The 18,048-nt window shown below is 30.9% G+C and overlaps 1 protein-coding gene across 11 annotated transcripts in view; it reads left to right on the forward strand.

The window, feature by feature from the left end:
- LOC135127866 (F-actin-monooxygenase Mical) overlaps window positions 1-18,048 on the forward strand; it is a 150,079-nt gene that overhangs the window by 47,605 nt on the left and 84,426 nt on the right. The gene's annotated exons all lie outside the window — the stretch shown is intronic.

Consider the following 18,048-nt stretch of genomic DNA (forward strand, 5'->3'; position numbering starts at 1 on the left):
CTGGCTTAATTTTTTTGAAGCTTCTTAATCATCAATTAATCTTACCGTTATCACTGGCTTTAAGAACCATACTACATATCTATGTATAGAATCATGAATGAAAATTCCAAAAAACGCACACCTCGTTTTACCTTTTTTTCGAAAAAAAAAAAAAAATACGTTTTTAATTTTGTTGCTGACGTACCATCAATTTGAATTACTCATCCAGGTGCAGGCGAAATATTTTTTGTGTCATAAACAGACTTCGTCATGAATAATGGAACGTAGCCAAGTTAAATTGGACATAACGCTCTAGACAACTCGGAATAGACACAAAGAACTACCACCTTTGTTACGTGCATCCAAATCATGTTATAAAATTAAAACATATCACGTCTACGCAGTTTTACGGTAGCTGTTATATCGGCGGATTAGCTGCTTTAAAGTGCAACTTGCGCTCTTTACAATCTGTTAAGTCGTCAGATAGATCATATCAATATTTATAGACAAGTAGTTAATTTTTATTTCGCCTGGATTATAGTTATTTTTTAATTTATCGTTTTAGTTGTCATTCAACAAATTTAGACTTTACAGGTCGTTACGATGTTTATTTATCGTTTTTTTTAATTGAAGGGTTCGAGACTGCCAACATTTTGGCGTGAATTTAACATTTGAGAAATTTTGTAACTAAGCATTCCACCGTTGTGACATATGTCACTGGAATACCTAGCTCAATGCAGTCAATTGGCAACTATTAATCCTGATAGTGCCAACCTTGTTTACGAAACGCGTCGGGATTTTATGTGAAGATTTTTATTTTTGTTGCTGACAAGTAAACATGTGAATTCCATAATTGTGTAACTCGTATTCGTGCTTCCATTTTAGTTTCACCAGACTTCAGATTAATTTTTAAAATTTTATATTTTTGTACTTGAAAATATTTTGATAATTTTGCTTCTTTCGTAATATTATAAGAATGTTTGTTATTAGTGTGGATTACGTAAAGATTGATATCACTGTTATCAGTCTCTACTTTAATTCATATATCTATTTGGGGAAAAGGTTGATCTAGCACAAACTTTACAACGTATTTTAATTGCCCGTCAGGGATTTTTTTTGTTATTTTTGGTTTTGTATTTGTCATTGGTGTTTTATTAAATTGTAGTTGGGTTGAAAATATTGAAACATTTTCCATAAAATAGTAATTAATTACATTTACTTTTTAATGAAGTATGGTTTTCAGCTAAAATAAATTCGTATGGCGATCGTTGTTATGTACAATAAATACGTACGTAAAAATAAGTTTAATGTCAAATGAAATAAATGACTTAAGTAACTATTTGGTCATTACGATGTTGTATAACGATTCGTCACTTCGTGTTTCCGGTTTATTGATTTTCTTTTAATTTCTGTAAACAGTAAAAACATACCAACTTTGCTTTTCCATGTATGCGCACACGACGGTAATTACGCTTGATAAGTATAATTAAGTATAAAGAAGTTTTTTAAAGACATTTATTGTGCTGCTGTATGAAAATTACTAAATACTACTTGGCTTATTGATAGTTATTTATGGAATGGGTCCGTGAAGTTCACTTTATTGTCACGAATGTAGTGAATGAACAAATTAATATTCAAAAACAACGAACGAAAGTCTGGAATTGGTTAAGATTCACTGCGACGGTCGACACACTCTCCCCCTTCGCGCGAACCCGATTAAACCAACTTTCAAATAAAAAAGGCAGACACAGAGACAAACAACGACTTTTCAGTTAAAAAAGTGAACTGAATGTAATAAAGTACACATATAATGTTATATTTTTATATATATTAAATATAGTCATTCATCATATTACTAGCACGCGCCGAGCCATCGACCGCTTCCGAAACGTTCCTCCTAAATTAGTAGAAAATATTATGTATGCAATGTGGATTTCTTTACGAAAATGCAAAATTTTGAGGTTATGTCATCAAAATTTGGTGGGGGTGACCGAAATTTTGGTCAATGGTTTACCACATAGATACGCGATACTCCTAACTTACATCTAAAATTTGGTCCGATAGTTTCGGAAATTACCTTATTAGCATAATCGACAAACAGACGGGCGAAAACGGGGACCTATTTTTTCATAATCTGGTGGTCATGGAACGTCGAGAAAACATGAAAGTGGCAGTCTCCGGTTGTAATATTTCCTTATTTTACCACTAAAATTTTATTAACAACATTTGTGTGCAATGACTAATTTATAACTGTCAATTTAATTTCGCTAAATTTATTTTATCTTGACTGTGCTGTGGTTTATTACACAAGAATATGTTGTTTATCCGAATTGTTCGTGGGCTAAGCATTCATGTTAATGTTCCCGAAAGTATCTTAAAAAAAGACACAAATGGTCCTCAAGATTCTTTTACGTCCTATAAAAAAAGAAATTTTCATATTCTTTTAAAAAAAATCACGAAAGTTCCCCAATATTCTTTCTTTTTCTTAAAAGAAAGACACCAGAGGTTTTCAAGATTCTTCTACATTATTAAAAAAAAATGAGACAAGGGTCCCCAAGATTTTTCAACTCCTTCAAAAACAAAACATATAGCTTCCAAAGGTCTTTCACATCTTTTAAATAAAAGACACAAGGAGTCCCCGAGATTCTTTCACTTTCTAAACAAAAGATACAATAGATGCTCAAGATTCTTTCACATTCTACAAATAAAAAACAATAGGCTTTTTTTCTTAAAAAAAGACAAGAAGTCCTCAAGATGCTTTCACATTCTAAGAAAAGACCCAAGGGATTCCAAAGATTGTTTCAAACTCATTCAAAAATAAAACGTAAAGAGCATCCAAGATTCTTTCATATCCTTTAAATAAAAGACACAAGAAGTCCCCGAGATTTTTTCACTTTCTAAAAAAAGGCACAAGAATCGCCGAGATTCTTTCACTTTCTAAGAAAAGACATAATGGTCACCAAGATTTTGTCACATTCTTAAAAAAAAGACACCAGGCGTCCCGAGATTCTGTTACTACCTAAAAAAAAAACAGAAGAATTCCTTAAAATTCTTTCACATCTTTTAAATAAAAGACACAAGGGCTCCTCGAGAGTCTTTCACTTTCTGAATAAAAGACACAAAAAGTCCTGAAGATGGTTTCATATTCTATAAATAAAAAACACTTGGAGTTCCAAGATTCTTTCACTCTCTTAAAAAAAGACACTAAAGCCCCAAGATTCTCTCACTTAAAAAAAGAAAGACACAAAAGGATCCTCAAGATTTTTTCACATTCTAAAAAAAGACATTGAAAGTTCCGAAATTCTTTCATTTTCTTCAAAAAGACACAAGGGATCCTCAAGATTCTATCACATTTTATAAAAAGAGACACTTGGGACCCAGAGATTTTTCACATTCTTTAAAATAGACACTAAGGGGCCCCAAGAGTCTTCAACTTAAAAAAAGAAAGACACAAAAGGATCCTCAAGATTTTTTCACATTCTAGAAAAAGACATTGGAAGTTCCGAATTATTTCATTTTCTTGAAAAAAAGACACAAGGGATCTTTAAGAGATTCTATCACATTTTAGGGACCCAGAGATTTTTTCACATTCTTAAAAAAAGACACAAAATGTCTCAGAGATTCTCTCACTTTCTTAAATGCACCAGGGTGATTCAAGATTCTTCCACATTCTTAAAAAAAGCTCCAAGGGACCCTCAAGATTGTTTCACACTTTTTCACAAACAAAACGTAAAGAGCTTCCAAGATTTTTTCATATCCTTTAAATCAAAGACACAAGAAGTCCCCGAGATTCTTTCACTTTCTAAAAAAAAGGCACAAGGATCGCCAAGTTTCTTTCACTTTCTAAAAAAGACAACGGTCTCAAGAGGCTTTCACTTAAAAAAAGAAAGACACAAAAGGATCCTCAAGATTTTTTCACATTCTAGAAAAAAAACATTGGAAGTTTCTTCAAAAAAGATACAAGGGATCTTCAAGATTCTATCACTTTTAATAAAAAGAGACATTAGGGACCCAAAGGTCTTTCACATCCTTTAAATAAAAGACACAAGGAGTCCCCGAGATTCTTTCACTTTCTAAACAAAAGATACAATAGATGCTCAAGATTCTTTCACATTCTACAAATAAAAAACAATAGGCTTTTTTTCTTAAAAAAAGACAAGAAGTCCTCGAGATGCTTTCACATTCTAAGAAAAGACTCAAGGGATCCCAAAGATTGTTTCAAACTCTTTCAAAAATAAAACGTAAAGAGCATCCAAGATTCTTTCATATCCTTTAAATAAAAGACACAAGAAGTCCCCGAGATTTTTTCACTTTCTAAAAAAAGGCACAAGATCGCCAAGATTCTTTAACTTTCTAAGAAAAGACATAATGGTCCCCAAGATTCTGTCACATTCTTAAAAGACACCAGGCGTCTCGAGATTCTGTTACTACATTAAAAAACAGAAATACAGAAGAATTCCTTAAAATTCTTTCACATCCTTTAAATAAAAGACACAAGGGGTCCTCGAGAGTGTTTCACTTTCTAAACAAAAGACACAAAAAGTCCTGAAGATGCTTTCATATTCTATAAATAAAAAACACTTGGAGTTCCAAGATTCTTTCCCTCTCTTAAAAAAAGACACTAAAGCCCCAAGATTCTCTCACTTAAAAAAAGAAAGACCCCAAGGGACCCTCAAGATTGTTTCACACTCTTTCACAAACAAAACGTAAAGAAAAAAAAGGCAGAAGGATCGCCAAGTTTATTTCACTTTCTAAGAAAAGTCAACGGTCCCCAAGATTCTTTCATTTTCTTAAAAAAAGACAAGGCGTCCTCAGAATTGTTTCACATCCTACAAAAATACACTAAGGGCCCCCCAAGAACCTTTCACTTAAAAAAAAGGAACATACAACCGGGTCCTCAAGATTCTTTCACGTTCTAGAAAAAGAAATTCGGAATTCCGAAATTCTTTCACTTTCTTCAAAAAACACAGAGTTCTCAACATTCTATCACATATTATAAAAGAGACACTAGGGAACCAGAGATTTTTCACATTCTTAAAAAAAATGACTCAGAGAATCTTTCACTTTCTTAAAAAAAAATGCACCAGGGGTATTCAAGATTCTTTCACATTCTTAAAAAACAGACCCAAGAGACCCTCAAGATTGTTTCAAACTCTTTCACAAACAAAACGTAAAGAGCTTCCAAGATTCTTTCATGCCCTTTAAATCAAAGACACACAAAGTACCCGATATTCTTTCATTTTCTAAAAAAAAGTGACAACGGTCGCCAAGATTCTTTCACATTCTATATTTAAAAAAAAAACACTACGACCTCCGAGATTCTTTCACTTTCTTATAAATAAATACATTAGGGGTCCAGAAATTCTTTAACTTTGTAAAAAAAAGACACAAGTGGTCCTCAAGATTATTTCACATTTTGTAAAAAAACACAGTGAGGCCCCGGAATTCTTTCACATTCTATAAAAATAAAGATTCTAGGGATCTTGAGATTTCTTCACATTCTTAAAAAACCACAAGAGGTCAAGATTATTTTACATCCTATAAAAATTATATTACGAACACCGAAATTCTTTCACATTCTTTAAAAAAGACAAAGGTCACCGACATTCTTTCACTTTGTTAAAAAAAAAAACAGGTGTTTCGGTATTCTCTTACTTTCGTAAAAAAAAACCCAAGAATTCCTCAAAATTATTTCAGTTTCGTCAAAAACATACACAAGCGTTTTTCAAGATTCTTTCATATTCTAGAAAAAAAGACACTAGAGTTTCCGAGATTCTTTCACATTCCTGAAAAAAAGGAGACACACAAGGAGTCCCCAAAATTCTTCCACTTTCTTAAACAAAAAAAAAACACTAGGAGCTCTAACATTTTTTCACTTTCGTAAAAATAAATACAGCACGGGTCCGAAATTCTTTCACATTCTGTAAAAATAATGACAGAAATGACCCCGAGATTCTTTTACTCTCTTGAAAAAAAAACACAAGGGGTCCTCAAGAGATTCTTTCGCATTTTATAAAAAGAGACACTAGAGATTTTTCACATTCTTAAAAAATGCACCAGGGATATTCAAGATGCTTTCACTTTCATAAACTTAAAAAAGTAGGGGTCCAAAGCTTTTTTAACTTCATTAAAAAAAAAAGACACAAGTAGTCCTCACAATTCTTTCACATTTTGTTAAATGATACACTGAAGATTCCAAGGACCTTGAGATTATTTTACTTCCTTTAAAAAAACACAAGGGGCTTTCAAGATTTTGTTACTTTCGTGACAAAAAAAAGACACAAGAAGCGCGCAAGATTCTTTCGTATTTTGGAAAAAAAGACTGCGGAGCCCGACATTCTTTTACTATTTATAAAAAATCTGACCTGACCTGAGCTAACCTGACCTGACACAGGGTCCCAGAATTTTTTGAAACTGCTTTAAAAACAATACATAAGGGACCTGCAAGATTCTTTCATATTACTTTAAAAAGACACAAAGATGATTTTTTTAGAGTTATTGAGAACTACAGCAAACAAATTTGATCATTTAAATTTAAAGGTTTATAAACTTAAAAAGCTCTGGTGTACACTAAATTTAAAACCAAATTTAGGGCTAAAGCAGCTCGTAAATACAGTACAAAAGCTTTGAAAAACAAAGATATAAAAGAAATCCATTTTTAATTTTATGCTGACATTTACTTTGAATAAATACAAAAATATACGAAAAAAGTAGCAAAGTCTCGTTAATTAAAATTTAAATGTAAATAAATATTTTGTCACAGGTGAATTGTAAAAATTTGAACACCTTGTTCGAACTTTAGCGGACATTATAAAGTCAACATGTTTTCACGTTAAAATGGGAAAAGTTCATGACGGGCCACATTTGCATCATATAGACATCAAATCATGCATGGGAAACTAGAGACGAAGGAAAACAAACTTGCGAGTTTGTCAGATAAAAAGCGGACCCAAAAGTGGGAATGCCGGCTTACGAAGCGCTTTGAAGTACAGGGGAAAGCTTTAAATCAGTCAATGCAAATCTGAGTTAATAATACACCAGTCTGACTAACTAGCGGCTTTCGTGGCCTCGGATAACCTCTTCGTAATCGCACATCCACAAAGAGGACCTCACGTTAAATATCAAGTTCGTTTTCCTCCCACGTCGTTTTCGGTTACGTCTCAAATTTGCACTGTCTCGTTTAAATTTTCAAAGGTGTATTTTTAGAAAAATTTTAAGTTAAAGTTAGCACATTCGAAACAGGAAATTAAGATTGATGCATAAATGATTCGTCTGTTGTCAGAGTAGGTAGTGTTTTCACTTAATTTTACTTGTTTTTTGCTGTGGGTAAAAATAACTTGGAAGATTGTGAAAGCATTTGGAGAGGACTTCCCTCCGAAACAGGATCAATATTATTTGGATATCAGGGATTTATGTAATATTTTTTGGTGGGAATAAATGTATATCGATTATAGCCTCAACGTTATTTATAATCATCCCAAAATCCTAGCAGGACATGTTAATTTTTATTTATTATTTTTTTATATATATATAATTTTTGTCATGACGTGCTCCGACGCGAGGTTCATTACACTGTCAATTATTATTCGCCAGAATCTCGTCTCACATTAATTACATTAATTTAATTAAAATTTTATAAATATATACGTTGTGGAAATTTGGTGGATGCGCCGGGTTTTCGTCCTTCAATAAAATCAGAAAATATTCTATACTTCTCAACCTCTAATGCGTCTCTATTTATGATTCACAATAAATATGTGTTTGACTTTCATCCTATATAAATGTAAACAATACGAAAAGCACACAAGCTTGTTTAAGTTATCAATGTTTGAGATTATAACACTGCTGTTATACAACAGAACCATATATTTTGTCATAAAAATTTAACTATGTATATGGCGTGAGACGACTTGAACACAGCTGGGTGTGAATTCAATCAAATGGTCCGATTTTTGGGTATAAGACTTTCCACCAGGATTTGAAAGTCTCAAAGTGCGCAATATTTGCTATTTTATATAATGATTTGTTGTATTTACAGTCAGATTTATATAACATTGAAAAACCGAAGAATCGAAAGATCGAAAGAAATTTAAAATTAAAAAGTAAAAAAATTACAAATCAAAAATTTGAAAAGTTGAAAAGCCGAAAAATTTTAAAAATCGAAAACCGAGATATCGAAAAATCGGAATATTTAAAAAATCAAAAATTAGAATCTAATATGAAAAAAATCTAAAAATGCTAAAATCGGAAATGTAAATATTTTAAAAAATTGAAAAACTAAAAAATAAAAAATATAAATTGACAAATCAAAAAATCTAAAATTTAAAAAAAACAAAAAATGGAGAAGTCGAAACATCGTGGAATCGAAAAACTGAAAAATTGAGAAATTTGAAACAAAAAACCTGAAAAATCGAATTAAAAATTCGAAAAATTGAAAACAAGAGAACTAAAAAAAAACTCAAAAATTTTAAATTTAAAATATCGAAAAATTGAAAAATCCTAAAACTGCAGTATCGAAAAATTGAAAAATTGATTAGTAGAAAATTGAAAACCCGAAAAATTCGAAACCGAAATTCGAAAAATCGGAATCTCGAAAGTGTCACACCAAAAGAGTGAAAAATCTGAAATTTAAAATATTGAAAAATTAAAATATCGAAAAATTGAAAAAACGAGAAATCGACACATCAAAATATCCAAAAATTGATAAATCGGGAGATCGAAAAATCGAAAGATCGAAAGAAATTTAAAATTAAAAAGTTAAAAAATTACAAATTCAGAAATTGAAAAATTTTAAATTCTCAGACATGAAATGGTGAAAAATTGGAAAATCGAAAACTTGAAAAATTGAAAAACCGAAAAATTTTAAAAATCGAAATCCCGGATGTCGAAAAATCTACAAATTGGAATATATATATAAATGAAATAAATATAAATGAAAAATTGGAATCAAACATCAAAAAATCTAAAAATGGCAAAATCGAAAATTAAAATTTCAAAAAATTAAAAGTCGAAAAATTGGGAAATCGAAATATCCCAAAATTGAAAAAAAAAATAAGGAAACTGAATAATCCGAACATCGAAATGTCGAGAAATCAAAAAGAAGGAAAATCGAGAAACTGAAAATTGAAAAATCGAAAAATCCAAAATTTTAAAATTCGAAAGATTGGAAACTGAGAGGCCGAAAATTCGAGAAATCGAAACATCAAAAAACAAAGTCTCTAAAATTTAGAAATTCGAAAAATTGAAACACAAATCGAAGAACTAAAAATCGAAAAATTAAAAAATTGAGAAACGTAGAAGTCGAAAAATCGAGATATTGAAACATAAAAAAGTAAGCAATCGAAATAAAAATTGGAAAAATCAAAAAACTGATGAAATGAAAAATTTTAAATTCAAAATATCAAAAAATTGAAAAACCCTAAAACTGCAGCATCGAAAAATTGAAAAATTGATGAATCGAAAGTTAAAAAACCGAAGAATTCGAAATTGAAATGTGGAAAAGTCAGAAGATCGAAAAATTGAAACACCAAAAAAGTGAAAAATCTCAAGTTTAAAATATCGAAAAATTAAAGAAACGAGAACTCGACACATGAAAAAATAGAAAAATTGAAAAATTCAAAAGTAAAAAATGAATTGCATTATAATTGTTTTGGAGTTTTTAAATTTTAGATTTTTCTATTTCTTAATAATTTTTCGATTTTTCAGTAACTGAAAAGATTTTTTATTACTGAAAAATTCCGAAACTGTAATATCGAAAAAAAGAAAAATCGGCGAAAAATTTAATGAAAAAAGTGAAAAATCGGGAGATCGAAAAGTCGCAAAATCAAAAACCTGAAAAATTGAAGAATTGAAAACGTGAAGATCGAAAAATGGGGAAGTCCAGAAATCAAAAAAATGGGAAAATAAAAAATTTAGGAACAACAAAAATTGAAAAATTGAAAAATTGGAAAGTCGAGAAATCGAAACATCAAAAATTAAAAAAAGATATATTTTTTTAAATCGAATAACTGAAAAATCGATAAATTATTGGGAAATAGAAAAATCTAAAATTGAAAAACTCGAAAAATTACAATATTGAGACATCAAGAAACCGAAAAAATAAAAAACGAGAAATCGAAAAGTCAAAAATTGAAGAATCGAAATATTGAAAAATCCCAAAACTGCAATATCGAAAAAATTGCTATTTTATATAACGATTCGTTGTATTTACAGTCAGGTGTATTCTGTTATACCAAATATGTGATCGTAAAGTTGAGTCTTACCTTGTAACACAACTTTAAATTTTAAAAATCGAAAATTTGAAACATCGAAAAATTAAAAATTTTAAAAATCGAAAAATTGAAAGATCGAAAGAAATTTAATATTAAAAAGTCAAAAAATAACAAATCTAGTAATTGAAAAATTTTAAAAATTGAAATGTTAAATAATTACTTAATTGGAAAATCGAAAAGCGAGATGTCGAAAAATTGGAATATTTAAAAAGGAAAAGTTGGAATCAAACATCAAAAAAAATCTAAAAATGGCAAAATCGAAATGTAAATTTTAAAAATAAAAAATCTAAAAATTAAAAAAACTAGAAATTGAGAAATTGAAAAATCTACAGTTTAAAAATCGAGAAATTGAAAAGTCAAAAAATTGTTGAATTAAAAAAACTGAAAATTTCGAAAACTGAGATGTCGAAAAATTGGAAAATCGAAATATCCCAAAATTGAAAAATTTAAACGTAAAGAAATAAGGAAACTGAATAATCGAAACAGTGAAATGTCGAGAAATCAAATAATTGAAAAAGAAGGAATATCGAAAAACTGAAAATTGAAAAATTCAAAATTTTAAAAATCGAAAGATTGGAAAACTGAGAGGTCGAAAATTCGAGAAATCGAAACATCGAAAAAGTCTTAACATTTAAAAACGAAAATATTGAAAAATTATAAAATTGTAATATCGAAAAACTGCAATATTCAGAGATCGAAAAGTCGAAAAATTGGCAAATTCTAAAATCAAAAACATAAAAAATTGAACAATTGAAAAATTGAAGATCGACAAATCGAAAAATGGGAAAATCAAAAAACCAAAAATCGATTAAAAACGCCAAAAATTGAAAAATTGTGATTTCAAAAATGTAGCCAGTTGCTCGACGGAAGCGATTACAATATTTCTTGAGCTATTAAGCTCGAAAAATAAAAATACAACTGATTGAACATACATATTTTATGAATACCTACACACTGTAAACTTTATTCGTTATCTGTATCGGATATCTGTCAAGAATCAATATTAGAATTTAGCCACGCAAGTTTGATATTAATTCTAGATTTAAACCATAAAGTACAAACGTTGTCGTCGAACTATGAATTAAAACTTACGCATTTATTAATCATGAAATCAAAAGTAACATAATAACGTTGACTGGATTTGTCATTAGTCTTTCTTTGTTGACCATCCGCAAATAAACTTTACGATTATCATTACACACTATTTAAAGCCTACAGGAAATGTCATATTTGAACAAAGGTACAACTTATGTGTTATTGTTTGCAGTCATAAGCTTTCGCGATTTGACGCACATGAAGTGGAAAATTTTAACGAAGCGTCTAAAACCAACAGTCCTCAATAACTGCCTAATCTGTCGTCCATCTTCAATCACGACTTAATCACTCCAAATGTCATTGCCCCCCTCCTCTTCTCCGCCCATGCCCATCTCAAACGGAAGTTTAATTATGGCACAGTGACGCATTAACCAATCGAAAGCAACTCTTAGCAAAACTACCACAAGTTCGCCTCCGCGAAAACAAGATCGATCTCGCAGAACTTTGGTACTCTGCCAACACCGCCAGTGGCGCAACAAAGAGTGGGGGTCGTTACCAACCAAAAAAGTTGGACTGACATAAGTGACATAAAGAAATTCGAGAAGACACGTTGTATATGGTTATATCGTAATATATGTATTGTGCCACAGTAAATTGTAGTCTCAGAATACAATAGCAACTATAAACAAGCCATTAATTTTCAGTTCCCCTTGTGGTTTTTTTCTTTTTAATGTGACTTACAATAACAAAAACATTATTTTCTATTTTTTTGTCGACGATAAATCTGATGGTTGTTACGCCACTGGTTCGCACAGAGGCGCCGGCCACACCCGGCGCGCGGGGGCCGCACCGGTTATCCCACTTACCGCCAAAATTACAATAATGTCAACGTACCGGAATTGATCGGAACTGCTCCGGGCGCGCCCGGAAGAGTTGCACCGAGTCAAGGTCAGTGGAGCAGCGGCAAAAGACGCCGGTGTCAACGGCCCTCCCACCAGGTGTCTGACCCAGTGGCGTGCGTAACGATGCAGTTTGATGACCGAAATGCCTAATGGATTGTTTTCGTGCGTTGTGGGTTTTAATTGAAGAGGGATGGGTCGAATTTGGCGGAAAAGTGGGCGGAGGACGAGCTGTGCATTTTAAACGGAGGATTTTAGCAGAAACAGTTAGCTTCGGATTTGGGGATTAGGAGAGGTAACATGTGGTGGCGAATGTAAAAACCGTGTGCTGATGGGTGGGGTTGGGTTGGTTTAATGAAGTTTGGGTGATTGTTTTATAATGATCGTTTTTGTGGTGGAAGCGTGGAGGGGTTGAGGGAATCGGTAATTGATTTTGGGCTATGTTCGGTTTATTAATGGTTACAGAGTGGAGTTATTGTATTACGAAAAAAAGTTAAACAAAACCTTATAAAATATGTTAGGCTGTTTTAGTCAAAAACATAGATATTTCTGCACGAGTTTGTATTGCTCTAACCTCATTAATACAGAAACAATGTTTATTTTGTTGAAATAGAATGAGATGATTTAGATACAGATCTTAAAAATGGTGAAGGTTATCTATCTAAAACCAGGTTAATGAATTTGTAGGCTAATAACTTATAATGGGACTAAATCAGAAATGTCTCCAATTTTATCTCGAATACAAAAGCATTTTTTCTGAACTTTTGAAATGTAGGTAAAAAGATCTGTTCGGCTTATAGGAACATTTATCCTGCTCATTTGATGTGAGAAGAAATAAGCTATTTTCTAATTAATGGGACAGTTAGTGATAGATTTTCCCACTAATCGTTGCTTTTACCATTATTGGAAAAGGCCATCTGACAAGTGACAAATATCCTAGCAATTAGTTTCGTAATAGGTGACAGTGATATGTTTTTCCCACTCACAAATAACTTATATAAGAGTTCGCGTAAGTGTATTGTCAATCTGAAACTCAAGAGATTACAATCAGTAACAATAAGTTCATTGTGTTAACTACTTGGATGAGTTAGCACATATTGTTTAATTGTGCACTTGTTTCAGTAGCATTAAATCGGTTTGGTGGTAAATAATAAAAAACTACATATATAGTTTATAAAATTTATTTAATGTTAATTATACGTATATGTAATAAATAATACTAACTAATTCAGTACTAACAGAAAAAAAATTAACCAAAGTTGTACGCCTAGGAAATACTATTGAAATTATGTAAAACAACATCCTTCTGTACTTGTGTTTCATCAACCCGCCTTGATTTTTGTCATAATTACTCTACCAAAATAGACGCATAACGACCTGTCAGTGGACGCCTCAGCATCGAACTTGAGCTCTACGCGCGTGGGTTCGAATCCCATCTTTGTCGGTTTAAATGTTTGAATTCACGTACAAGGGAAATCCTGTTTAAACAACTTTAGATCAGTTTAACGTCAATAAAAATTAATGAAATATGGAGAAGCTCACATTAACCTACCCAGAATATACATTACCATAAACACAGTAACCAAAAAAACAAACTTTGTTGTTTATTATAGTTTTTGGGAAGTGACGAATTTTAGTAAGAAATATATTATATTAAAAAAACCGCTCATGGTCTATTAGGCAGTTCAGAATTTAAAAAGTACGTCGTCAGAATTCACAAAGTACGGAGTCGGTGGTACGTAAAGTACACTGTTAAAATTTAAAAAACCTGGTTGTCCATGGCAAAACATAAAGGCGGATTCATAAAGCAGAAGTGTAAAAGTATGTTATTTTAAGAAATTTACTATGCAAAATTTTGAGATGACGTCATTAAATCGTGTTAGTGAGGATGCCAAGGCAAATTTTGGTTAGTCTTTTACCATCTACATGATACTCCTAAAAGATGTGTAAAATTAACAGTCAGTCCAATAGTTCCAGACATTACGTAAGTAATAAAAACATCGAAAAGTTGAAGAATTGAAAAACTAAAAAATCAAGAAATCGAGAAATGAGAAATCAAAAAATTAAAAATTTAGAAACGCCAAAAATTGAAAAATCCAAAAATTAAAAATCGAGAAGCCGAAAATTTGAAAACTCGAGAAATTCAAAAATTGAGAAATCCTCAAACTGAAATATCGAAAAATTGAGTACATAATCGAAAATTTGAAAATCGAAAAATCAAAAATCGAAAGTTCGAAAAATTGTTATACAATTTTGATTTTTTTTTTTTCTATTTGGTTATCTAAGGTACAAATTCAACACGGATTTATAAACTACAAGTGGAGGAGTACGTTATTTTATAAAATTTAAATATTTTTACGAGCGTAAAATTTGAAGATGACGTCATTCTATTGTTGGTAGTGATGATCAGACAAATTTTGGTTAGCGTTTTACCATCTACATGGTATTCCTAATATACATAACGAAATTTGACATCAATCAGTGCGGCAATTTCTAATAAAGATCGATACAGACGCCGGACGGACAGATGGACAGACGGAAACTTGAGCCCTATTTTTCCGTACTTAGAGATCATAAAATGTGGAGAAAACATAAAAGTAGCCATTTGTTGGATGGACTGTATCGGACCTATTGTTGTCAAATATGTGGATGGTAAAACGCTAACCAAAATTTGTTTGATTCTCCCCACCAACAATTTGATGACGTCACCTCAAAACTTTGCATGGTAAATGCTGTGTACTTGTGATTCATTAATTTATTTTGATTTTTTACCCTAGGCGTCTAGATTTTCGCAAAAAAAATCCATAATAAACTCTTATACTGATATGAAACAACGCAAAGGATCGGCCCATATAAAACTTGTAGTAATTTTTTTTTTATCTTAACTGACTGGTACGAACTCAGTTTTTTTTCTAAACAACTGGATTTGTTTGAGTGTATTTCAGACGATTTTTTAAAATTTTGTGTAAATATTTCGTGGGCTGTGTCCAAAAACGATTATTAAATGTCGGTTAACTAGAAAAATACCATATCCCACAAAGTCGAAATATAATAAGTAGTCCGGTGTATTTAGTTATAATTTACATTTTAAGTATTAACTCTACTTTTATTGCATTTTTTGAAAGAAAAAAAATGGTAAAAATTTTCAGCCACCAGCTCAACAAATTAAAAAAAAAAATTGTCAAAAAAGTAAAAATCTAAAATTTAAAATATTGAAAAATTAAAATATCGGAAAATTAAAGAATCGAAAAATTGAAAAAACTAGGGATCGACACATCAAATCGAAAAATTGAAAATTTCAAAAGTAAAAAATGAATCGTATAATTGAAAAATTGAAAAATCGACGAAAAATTGAATCGAGTGAAAAATCGGGAGATCGAAAAATCGCGAAGTCGTGAAATCAGAAAAATCGAAATATCAAAAAAATCGAAAAATTGAATATTGAAAAAATTGAAAACCGAAAAATTGAAGCATCGAAAAGTTGAAAAACTGTAAAACAGAAATATTGAAAAACTGGAAAGTCGAGAAATGGAAACATCGAAAAAGTCAAAAAAAATTTAAAATAAAAAATTGAAAAATTTAAAATAAAAAAACTGGAAAATTGAAAACTCGAAAAATTATTGGGAAATAGAAAAATCTAAAATTTAAAAACGCGAAAAATTGCAATATTGAGACATCAAAAAATCGAAAAAGTAAAAAACGAAAATCGAAAAGTCAAAAATTGAAGAATCCAAACATTGAAAAATCCCAAAACTGCAATATCGAAAATTTTAAAAACCGAAAATCCAAAACCTATGAATCAGATTGTCGAATAATGGATCAGAAAAGGGGAAAATTTTAAATTTAAAATTTTGGAAAATGTCGTGACCAAAAACGATTATTAAATGTCGGTTGACTAGAAAAATACCATATCCCACAAGTCGAAATATAATAAGTAGTCCGGTGTATTTAGTTATACTTTACTTTTTAAGTATTAACTCTACTTTTATTGCATTTTTTGAAAGAAAAAAAAATGGTAAAAATTTTCAGCCACCAGCTCAACAAATTAAAAAAAAATAATTGTCAAATTTTATATGTATATTATATACTCCTATATTTGTGGTTTATAACTGCGCCTTGATTTTGTACCCTAGGCACCCAGATTTTCCGAAAAAAATCTAAATTACATCATCACATTTTATACCCATATGGAAAGTTGCGTGTCGCTGGTTCGGTTGACTTGGTTATTTGTTTTTTTTTTTTTTTTAATAATTAAATCTAAAATAAGTTTGGCGAAAATTTGAGAATACAAAAATGTTGCGACCGCCTGTATTTAATAATAATAAAATAAGAATTATAATACTAGTCAAACCGCTTTACTCTATTGTAGCTTAAGTAGTGGTTTACTATGTACTTAATCGTCACATTCTTTCTATGTAGTATAAACATAAACAATCGAAATTAAGCATGGACTGATATATTTTTTCCGTTGGTTATTTTTTTTAAATACCACCTTCCCGTGGAAGGAAATTCTGTCGAAATAACCTTCAACCACATTTTTACTTCCTGAGCGTAGACAACTACTTTTACGTTTTCTCTACCTTTCATGACCCTTAGAGTAGGAAGAAATAGGTCTCCGGTTTCCGTCTGTTCGAAAGTACTAGACCGATCGTCAAAATTGTACATCGTAAATGGGTTTTAAATCGTATAAAATAACATAGTCCTAGACATGTCGTTTATGACACCGTGTTGAGTTTTTACCCAAAACGTCCAGATTTTTGGAAAAAAAAGTCAAAATTATAACACAACATTTGGCAATTTAATCTTGAATCTGGAAAACCGAATGCTTTGAAATCTTGGAGATATTTTAAAGTTCTCATAAACATGGTAAATTTTTGTCCAAAAATTTATTTATTCATCCCTCCTAAAAAATTGATGACCACACCTCAAAATATTGCTGAATAAATCCTATCTTAAATGTGCAAAATATGATGAATCTATACTTGGGATTTATCACTGTATTATTTCTTTTTAGATTTGCTTATACAGGATGTTTCTAAAAAATTAATAACTGAGTCAATTTATTTTCTTGATTAAATCAAGAATTGCAAAACCGAAAATTTTGAAATCTTGCAGACGTTTTGAAGTTATTGTAAGCATGCTAAATTTTAAGCAAAATGTTTATCAACCCCAAAAAAATGATAACGCCATCTCAAAATTTTGCCGAATAAATTCTACCCAAAATGTGCAAAATATGATGAGTTTTTACACAAGTAAACATCACTGCAATGATCTTTTTTAGATTTATGCAAACACGTGATTCAAAAAAATTATTGAATGAAAATTTAAATTTCAGGGTTGTGTTTAAAATTATTTATTGGTCGTCAGAAACTCATTAGCCCAAATACTAAAACAAAATTGTCTAATGTTGAAAATCAAAGTTATAATATAACATAAAACTAGTCCGTCCCTGTTCACCGTTTGCCCACCGCCAAGCTTCGACCGAACATCTGCAATTAATGGTTTTTGTGTGTTAAAATATGTCTTGAAGTAGCATTTCTATTAATAATGATCCTGATGTCTACATAACTTTGAAACCGTAACTATATAACTATACATTATTAGATTTTATAGAGTAGTATAACTGACTTCCGGTGTAACATGGATGAATTCCTGCGACAAATCAAGTATCACTATTTATTTTGAATACTACATACATTTTTTATACTTTTAACCCTCGGAAATGTCAAACTTTTTCAAAGTTTAAAAATCATTATGGTTAAGGGGGATCGCTAGACGAGAGACAAGTTTGAATTGGGCGCCATTTGTTGCCTTAAACGCAACCAGCAATTCTTTAAATCTACCTGACGCGCTGGGATAGACGA

Source organism: Zophobas morio, unplaced genomic scaffold (genome assembly GCF_036711695.1).
Source record: "Zophobas morio isolate AGI-343-1 ecotype UQ-CSIRO unplaced genomic scaffold, CSIRO_AGI_Zmor_V1 ptg000012l, whole genome shotgun sequence".
Classification (NCBI taxonomy): domain Eukaryota; kingdom Metazoa; phylum Arthropoda; class Insecta; order Coleoptera; family Tenebrionidae; genus Zophobas; species Zophobas morio.